At 39.5% G+C, this 8,012-nt stretch overlaps 1 protein-coding gene across 2 annotated transcripts in view; it reads right to left on the bottom strand.

Moving 5' to 3' along the window:
- Positions 1-5,453: 5,453 nt before the first annotated feature.
- The window catches only part of RBM41 (RNA binding motif protein 41), a 96,960-nt gene continuing 94,401 nt past the window's right edge, over positions 5,454-8,012 (bottom strand). For both annotated transcript variants that reach the window (XM_007530625.3, XM_060182731.1), the window contains one exon: positions 5,454-7,907. The gene's annotated coding sequence lies outside the window, so the exon portion shown is untranslated. The remainder of the gene's footprint in view (positions 7,908-8,012) is intronic.

The following is an 8,012-nucleotide window of genomic DNA, read 5'->3' as shown; positions in this document are numbered from 1 at the left end:
GAGGTTGTGGAGAAAAGGGAACTCTGTTACATTGCTGGTGGGAATGAAAACTGGTACAGACCCTTTGGAAGATGTATAAAGTACCCTAAAACAAATAAAAATGGAAGTACCTTATGACCCAGCAATACCACTATTGGGTATTTATCCGGTGGACACTCAAAACACTAATTAGAAGAGACATATGCCCCTTATGTTCCTAGCTGCATTATTCACAATAACCAGAGTGGAAGCAGCTTAAATGCTCATCAACAGGTGACTGGCAAAATATACTACTGGATATATATTCCATGGTATATTAGTCTGCAATCAAAAAAGATATTTTTGTCTCTTGGGACACAATTAATGAAAATGGAAGGGATTATGCTTTGCAAAATAAGAGGTGAAAGAAAACTACAGGATGGTTTCACTCATATGTGGAATCTAGAGATCTAATTTACATGAGATTGAAAAAAAAAGTCCAAACAAAGCAAAAGCAAGCAAACTTGTGAGAACTATGGTGGTTATATTTGGGACGTTGGAGGGTGGGGATATAGAACTTTGGTGGTGGGTGTGGTGTGAAACTATGTGTTTCAATCTTATAGCTGTGGAACAAACTATTAATAACATACAAAATTATTTTTGCCCCTGGCTCCCCACCTGCAGGGTGGTCGCTTCACAGGTGGTAAGGTAGGACTGCAGGTGTGTATCTGTTGGTATGCTTCTAGTTCTGCTTCTGGGATCCCTTCTGCTACATTGCTTGATGTTGTGGTCTATTTACATGATCATTCTGTTACACTGGTTTGGTCTCACTCCCCCCGCCTCTGGGAGACTGTGGTTTAGTCTTTGCCTTTTCGCGCTTCTCCCCGCCCCCTATCATACATACTTCCTGGGTTCCTGACATTGCGGCCAGAAGAGAAAGATGCGGGACAGAATGTGTGGTGATTAGATTAGATTATTTTTTTGAATCGTTGGCTCGTGAATAAAGAAATACAGCTTCTCCGCTCAGCCTTGTGTCCCTGGTCGTCTGTCTACTGCCGTGAAGCTAGCCTGGCATACTGGCGTGCTGAACTTTAAAAGACATATGGCGCACCAACGTGGGACCTGACCTGCCCATCCCCCAGATAAGTCAAAATGTTTGGCTGCCTATACACTATGGGCTGCTTTTCTGCTTGTGAAGATGTCTCCAAAGGCCTCTGCCCTTTCTTCATGAGACTGTTTCTCTGTTTCTGGAACATTTTGCTCTGGGCCACACTTTGGTTCCCACCCACCGTCGGCCTGCAGAGCCTACTCGCCACCACGGGACGGGGCGTTTGCCGCAGGCTCCCTCCATGCTGCTCAGCCGCCAGGAGCAGGGCGGCAGACATGGTGGGCAGAGCTGCAACTCACTCTGGCCGTGACCCAGAGCACCTCGGCCCGCACCTTCTGCAGGGCCGGCCCGCCCACCCTCCTGCTATGAAGTCTGGGCAGATCCCGGACCACCTGGAGACCGTGGGCTCCCTGCCGGGACTGGGGCCCCTGGCTGAGATGCCCTGCTCGGCTCTGACTGCAGAAGAGCTAGAATACACAGAGATCCGTGCAGTGATGGCAACCTACAATTCCTGGAAGTGAAGCTGCACGGGAGGCCACCTCCAGATGGTGCACCCCCCAAATGGCTAAGACAGTATAGATCTAAACTCGTGTTTAAAATGACAAGTCTTCGTAACAAAAGTTTTTCTCCTTGTGTATTGAAGACCATGTTTATGTGTGTGTTTAAAGTTTTGTAAACATTAACTTTAAGGTTATAAATGTAACTTTAAGGCTACATTTTTACCAGCCAAAGTTAAATGAAAAAGGTTTTCAACATAATACTCATAAAGGTAAAATTAACTTACATTTAAAGTCTGGGGTAAAAAGTAGCTAAAAAAATCAATATATTTTGGCTAAGTTCGTCTAGGAGACCTGCACCAACCTAGGGTGTTTCTCCATCTTGTATGGGTGTAACAAAGGGTAAAAAAAAAAAGGACGTTGTTGATATGTGAAGCTCTCAAATACCTTCTCAATTAGAAACGGTAGATTGCACAATGGTTATGCTAATAATTCTCATGCCTGAGGCTCTAGCAGTGGTTCTTTGCCTTACCACATTTTATTGTGCTTAAACTGGTTAAGGAGCCTTAAAATGAAACAAAAAAGACCTTCCAAATTTATAAAAATACTTAAACCAATTATAAAACTGGAGTTATTCAATTGTGGTAAACTTCTAACCTGCTACAAGTTTTGTTTCATAAGTAAGTGAATTGTAGCTGTCAAGTTCTCTACAGAAGAGCAGAATTCCAGTGGCTGACCTTCCTCATGCAACAATTCACCCCCTGGCAATTCTTCAGTGGACATCTGCTTTGAACTGGCACTTCTATCGGACTTACTGGTACACAACACTAAAGTGGCTTTCCTTTATGCTGCTGGGTTTCTCAAAGACTGATTGCAGCCAGCTGCCTTGGGACTCTATAGGCAGTACCCCTTCCCTCCTTACTAGGTAATGCCCACAGAGGCAGGAAATGCCCGTCGAGGCAAGAGAAGCCCACAGAGGCAGGAAATGTTCTTTAGCTGACAAGCCTTGCCCAGAGGCAAGAAACGCCCCCCTCAGGCCTTCCCTTGGCATCACACTGGTTCTTGTTGTTCGCTTACTTGTTCCTCCATGTTTGTGCCATTTTTTTTTTCTGAAAATGCCTGTACGATATAGGTTTCTGTTCACCCCACACTCCTGATACTATGGTCAATTAGTTAAAAAGAAAAGGGGGAATTGTTGGTATGCTTCTAGTTCTGCTTCTGGGATCCCTTCTGTTACATTGCTTGATGTTTTGGTCTATTTACATGATCATTCTGTTACATTGGTTTGGTCTCACTCCCCCCACCTCCGGGAGATTGTAGTCTTTGCCTTTTTGTGCTTCTCCCTTCTCCCCATCCCATCATACGTACTTCCTGGGTTCCTGACGTTGCGGCCAGAAGAGAAAGATGCAAGACAGAATGTGTGGTGATTAGATTAGTTTTTTGAATCGCTGGCTCATGAATAAAGAAATACAGCTTCTCCACTCAGCCTTGTGTCCCTGGTCATCTGTCTACCGCCGTGAAGCTAGCCTGGCATACTGGCATGCTGAACTTTAAACATGTATCTTTCTCTCCCCCCCCGTCTCCCCTATCCAGGGATTTCTGTCCTATCCAGCAACAACAGCAATGACAAGAATAATAATGACAACAAGGGTAACAAAAAGGGCAACAAAATGGGAAAAATGGCCTACAGGAACAGTGGATTCAAAGTGCGGGCATTGACCCCCAGCAATAACCCTGGAGGCAAAATAAGTAAACAAAGAAAACTATTTTTAAAATAAACGTGTTAATAAAATAAAAGGCCTTTTCAGGGGTCTGGTGGTGGTGCACCTGATTAAGCACACGTTACCAAGTGCAAGGATCCAGGTTCGAGATCTTACTCCCCACCTGCAGAAGGGGTACTTCACAAGTCATGTAATAGATACTGCAGCTGTGTCTGTCTCCCACCTCCCATGTTTCTCTCTGTTCTATCCAATACACACACACACACACACACAACTATGGTCGTTATGTGTGGGAGGATGTAAGATTTTAGTGGTGGGTGTGGTGTGCAAGTATACATTGTAATCTTACAATCTTGTAATAAGCTATTAATAACAAATAAAAAGGGAAAAAATGGCTGCCAGGTGCAGTGGATTCATAGTGCAGGCACCTAGCCCCAGGGATAACTTGATGGCATTTTTTTTTTAAAGAGTTCATTATCCTAATTTGTATTACTACTCTGAACATTTGTCTTACTTTACTGGTCACTTATATTTCACTTTCTATAGGCTTTTGGATTAGTAAAATAATATACATTGTATGTTAAGGAAGTGTAGTTCTTGCATGTATGTTGTTAAAATTCTTAGGCTCCAGCTGGCAGGGCTAGCTTCACGGGCGGGTAACAGAGACGCAGAGACAACGGCTGGGCAGGGAAGCTGTATTTCTTTATTCAGGAACAACGATTCATAAACTAAACCAAACTACTCACCAAGCAGAACTCTGCTGTCTCTTTGCGGCGGCACAAGCACTCTCTCTTACTCTGTAACTCTCCAACTCTGGAACTCTCCAACTTTGCAACTCTTCAACTCTCCAACTGTGGAACCCTCCAACTCTCTCTCTGGAACTCAGGAACCCTCTCCAACTCTGGAACTCTGGAACTCTGGCGGGGTTCCTTGGGGCGTGGCCAAGCAGGCCCACGAAATTAGCTGGACTGATCCAATTCTCTTGGCGGGGGAGAACTAGAACCCAATGTAAAGCATACAACACATGTAGAAAATTTTCATTTATCTCTTCAAGTTTTTTAAATTGTGGTAAGCATTATGGTTTATAAGTTTTCAACACTAATCAAAAGGCCACAGGAAAGGAACAAGACTTTATAGAGGGTGGGGGAGACAGCATAGTGGTTATGCAAACAGACTCTCATGCCTGAGGCTCCTAAATCCCAGGTTCAATCCCCTGCACCACCATAAACCAGAGCTGAGCTCTGGTGTTTCTCTCTCTCTCAAAAAAATAAAATAAAATTTAAAAAATAATAGTAATAACTACAACAATAAAAAAGGACAACAAAAGGGAAAACAAAAAAAAGATTTTATAGAAATAATTTTGAGAGTCGTTTTCTTTTTTCCATGAAACTTTTTATTTATTAAAATTACATATAGTAAAATTAAATCATTTTTTGGTGTGGAATTCTAGTTTTGGAAAATGCATACACCCATTTAACAATGAGCAAGATACAGTCCCTATTATTTAAGCAAATTCCTTGTGCTACCTCTTAGTGCACTCTCCCATTTTTAACTGTTGACATACACCAATTTGTTCCCTGTTCCCATAGTTGTACCTTGTCCAGACAACCAGATCAGTGGAACCAGATAGTAAGTACCTTTCTGACTTAGCAAAAATGCACTGGAGATTCACTGAAGGTAGTTCATAGTTTTTATTGCAGAGTAGGGTGCCACTGTGTAGACACATCAGTTTATCTATGCACCGACTGAGTGAGGGGCATCCTCCACCTCATTATCCTCTATTGCTAGAGGTATGTAGGGCGTGTGAAAGAGCAGAGGTGAGATTTCCCACGCAAAAGGAAGACTTTCTAAAATGTCCAGCTTAGAAGTATGTCCCTGGGTAACATGTGAGGTTCCATCACTACAATGTTATTTCCTGTCCCTTCAACTATATTAATGGAAAGTTAATCCTAAATGAGCAATATGTCAGAAGAAGAGGGGTTTGGTTTGTCCTGAGTAGATTTACATGATATAATCAGAGATGACATGACATATATCCTGGAAGCCAAGATATTAGCAGAGTATTAAAATTTGGGGGGGTCTTAAAACTCCCTCCAAATCACAGCATTCAAAGTTTTTTTTATAAAGTAAATGGCCCCTTTCAGTCAACCCAGTCCCACTTTTAAAAGGTTTACAATTATATATATATGTATATATATATATATATATATATATATGTATATTCCCACCTTTCTCCTAAATTTATTCAGACATCTATTTACAAATACCACACATACACAAATGTTTTTTGTTTAGAAATTATACACACTTATTTTTTAACATAATATAAAATTCTGGATGCCATACAGGTCAGAATGTATTTACAGACATCTCCATTTTTTCATGGCTGCATAGTATTCTACTAAGTGGATGTAATATGAGTTATTTATCCATTTTCCTATTAATGGACATGTGGGCTACACCCTGTTTTGTGACTTTATGGATATACAATCCATATACCATACAATTAATCCCTTTTAAAGTGTACAATTCTGAAGCCCAGGAGGTGGAGCATTGGATAAACCTCTGGGCTCTCAAGCATGAGATGCTGAGTTCAAGCCTTGGCATCACATGTGCCAGTGATGCACTGGTTCTCTCTCATAAATAAATAAATCTTTAAAATATAAAGTGTACAACTCATGGTTTGTAGTATATTCAGAATTGTCTACTCATCACCACAATTAACTTTACAAATTTTCATCAACATTTAAAGAAACCTCATACACTTCAGATATCACTCCTAGCCTTAAGCAACCACTAATCTAATGTCTGCCTCTGTATATGTGTGTATATATATATATATATATATATGCCAACTATGAATATTTCATATAAATGGAATTATAGGATATATACTCTGATCACTGACAGTTTATTTTTCATGTTCAGGGATTTTCTATATTTTAGCATGCACCATAAGCATTCCTTCCTACTTTTGAGAAGAAGTATTAACTTTTCTTTGTTTACTAGAAATAACCTGATAAGTTATTTGAGCTTGAGTTTTCTTTGATAGGTATTAACATATTAGAACTTTAATCTCTCTCTCTCTCTAAGATAGAGACAGAGGTAGAGAGTGAAAGAGACAACGGCACTAAAGCTTCCTTTAGTGCAGCAGGGGCCAGGCTCAAATTTGGATGGTGCACATGGCAAAGCAGAACACTATCAAAATGAGTTCTCTTGCCAGGCCATTACCTCAAATTCTTTACTTGGGAGAGATCTTATCAGATTTTATTTTATTTTCATCTATTGGTTGCAATACTTTTTGTATGTCTAGAAATTTGTTTCATCTTTTAATTTATTGGCATACAATGTTTATAATTTCATAGTCCTTTTGGTTTCTGGCTGCTAGTAATGTTCCCCACCCCCTGCCCCTTCATTTAGTAATACAAGTCTTTTTCCTATCAATGTATTAAAAGGTTTGTTAAGATTTGTTGATGCTTTTTCAGAATCAACTGGTTTTTCAAAATTCTCCATGTCACTTATTCACCTAATCATTTTTATTTCCTTCCCTCTGCTCTCTCAAGGCTGTTTATCTGTCTTTTTTTCAGTTTTAATGTATAAAGTGATGTAATTAATGCAGTCTTTCTTTGTAAAGGTAGGCGATTATACTAAAAATTTCTCTCAAGCCACTGGTTTAGCTGTATCCTGAATGGATTAGTATATATTATGTCTTCATTTTCATTCACATCAAAGGGTTTCCTCATTTCCCTTGTGAATTTTTTTACTATTCCTTCAAAAATGTGCTCAGTAAGTAATTGTGTATTTCCAACATTCTGGTATTGATTTCTAACTTCATTTCATGAAGTCTAAGAGCACTTTGAGTTTTTTTCAATTCAATTAAACTTACTGAGATGGTCTTGTTTTACGGTCTATGATATTGCTTATGCTGGACCTGTCTCATGAACACATGAGAAGAACACATTATTTACTCTTATTGGGTGGAATGTTTTACAGATCTCTTTAAAGTCTAGTCGCTTTGTGTGTATGGTTTCTCTACTTTCTTGTTTTCCATCTATTTTTATTTTATTGAAAATGGGGTAATAACCTCCCCTCCATCACTGCAACTCTCCCTGTAGACTTTAGTTCAGTTTTTGATTCATGAAATTTGGTTTTGTTTTTAGGTGTGTATATGATTATAACTGCAATAGTTATTTGCCTATTTAATAGCACTGCTCAGCTCTGACTTAGGGTGGTACTGCGAATTGAACCTGGCATCTCTGGCACCTCAGGTTATTGCCCTCCCAGTGCTGCTATCTCCCCCTTCTATGGCTGTTTTATATATTTGATGCTTTTATTAATTAGTATGTTACACTTCAGCTCTAATGACATTTAAAATTACTTTAATATTAGCATACTCCAAATCACTTACAGTATCACTTACAGTATTACAGTATTATATATTTCTATCCTTTTATCTTCAGCACATTTGTATTTTTGAATATAAAGTATGACAGTGATGAATCCTGTTTTTTGGTTGTTTTTTTTTTAAGTTCGACAAATTTCTGCCTTGTGACTGTTTATTCATTAATATAGACCAACCTACCATTTTTTACATCTCAAGTTTTTTTGTTTGTGTGTTTGTTTCTCCACCCCCTTTTAAAATGAATATTTTTTTCTTAGTGGTTTATTACTAATTGACAAGATTGTGCCATAAGAGGGGTACAGTTCCATACCCACTAGGGAAAGATA

This window comes from Erinaceus europaeus, chromosome X (assembly GCF_950295315.1).
Source record: "Erinaceus europaeus chromosome X, mEriEur2.1, whole genome shotgun sequence".
In the NCBI taxonomy this organism is placed as follows: domain Eukaryota; kingdom Metazoa; phylum Chordata; class Mammalia; order Eulipotyphla; family Erinaceidae; genus Erinaceus; species Erinaceus europaeus.
This window is presented reverse-complemented; position numbering and strand designations above follow the sequence as displayed.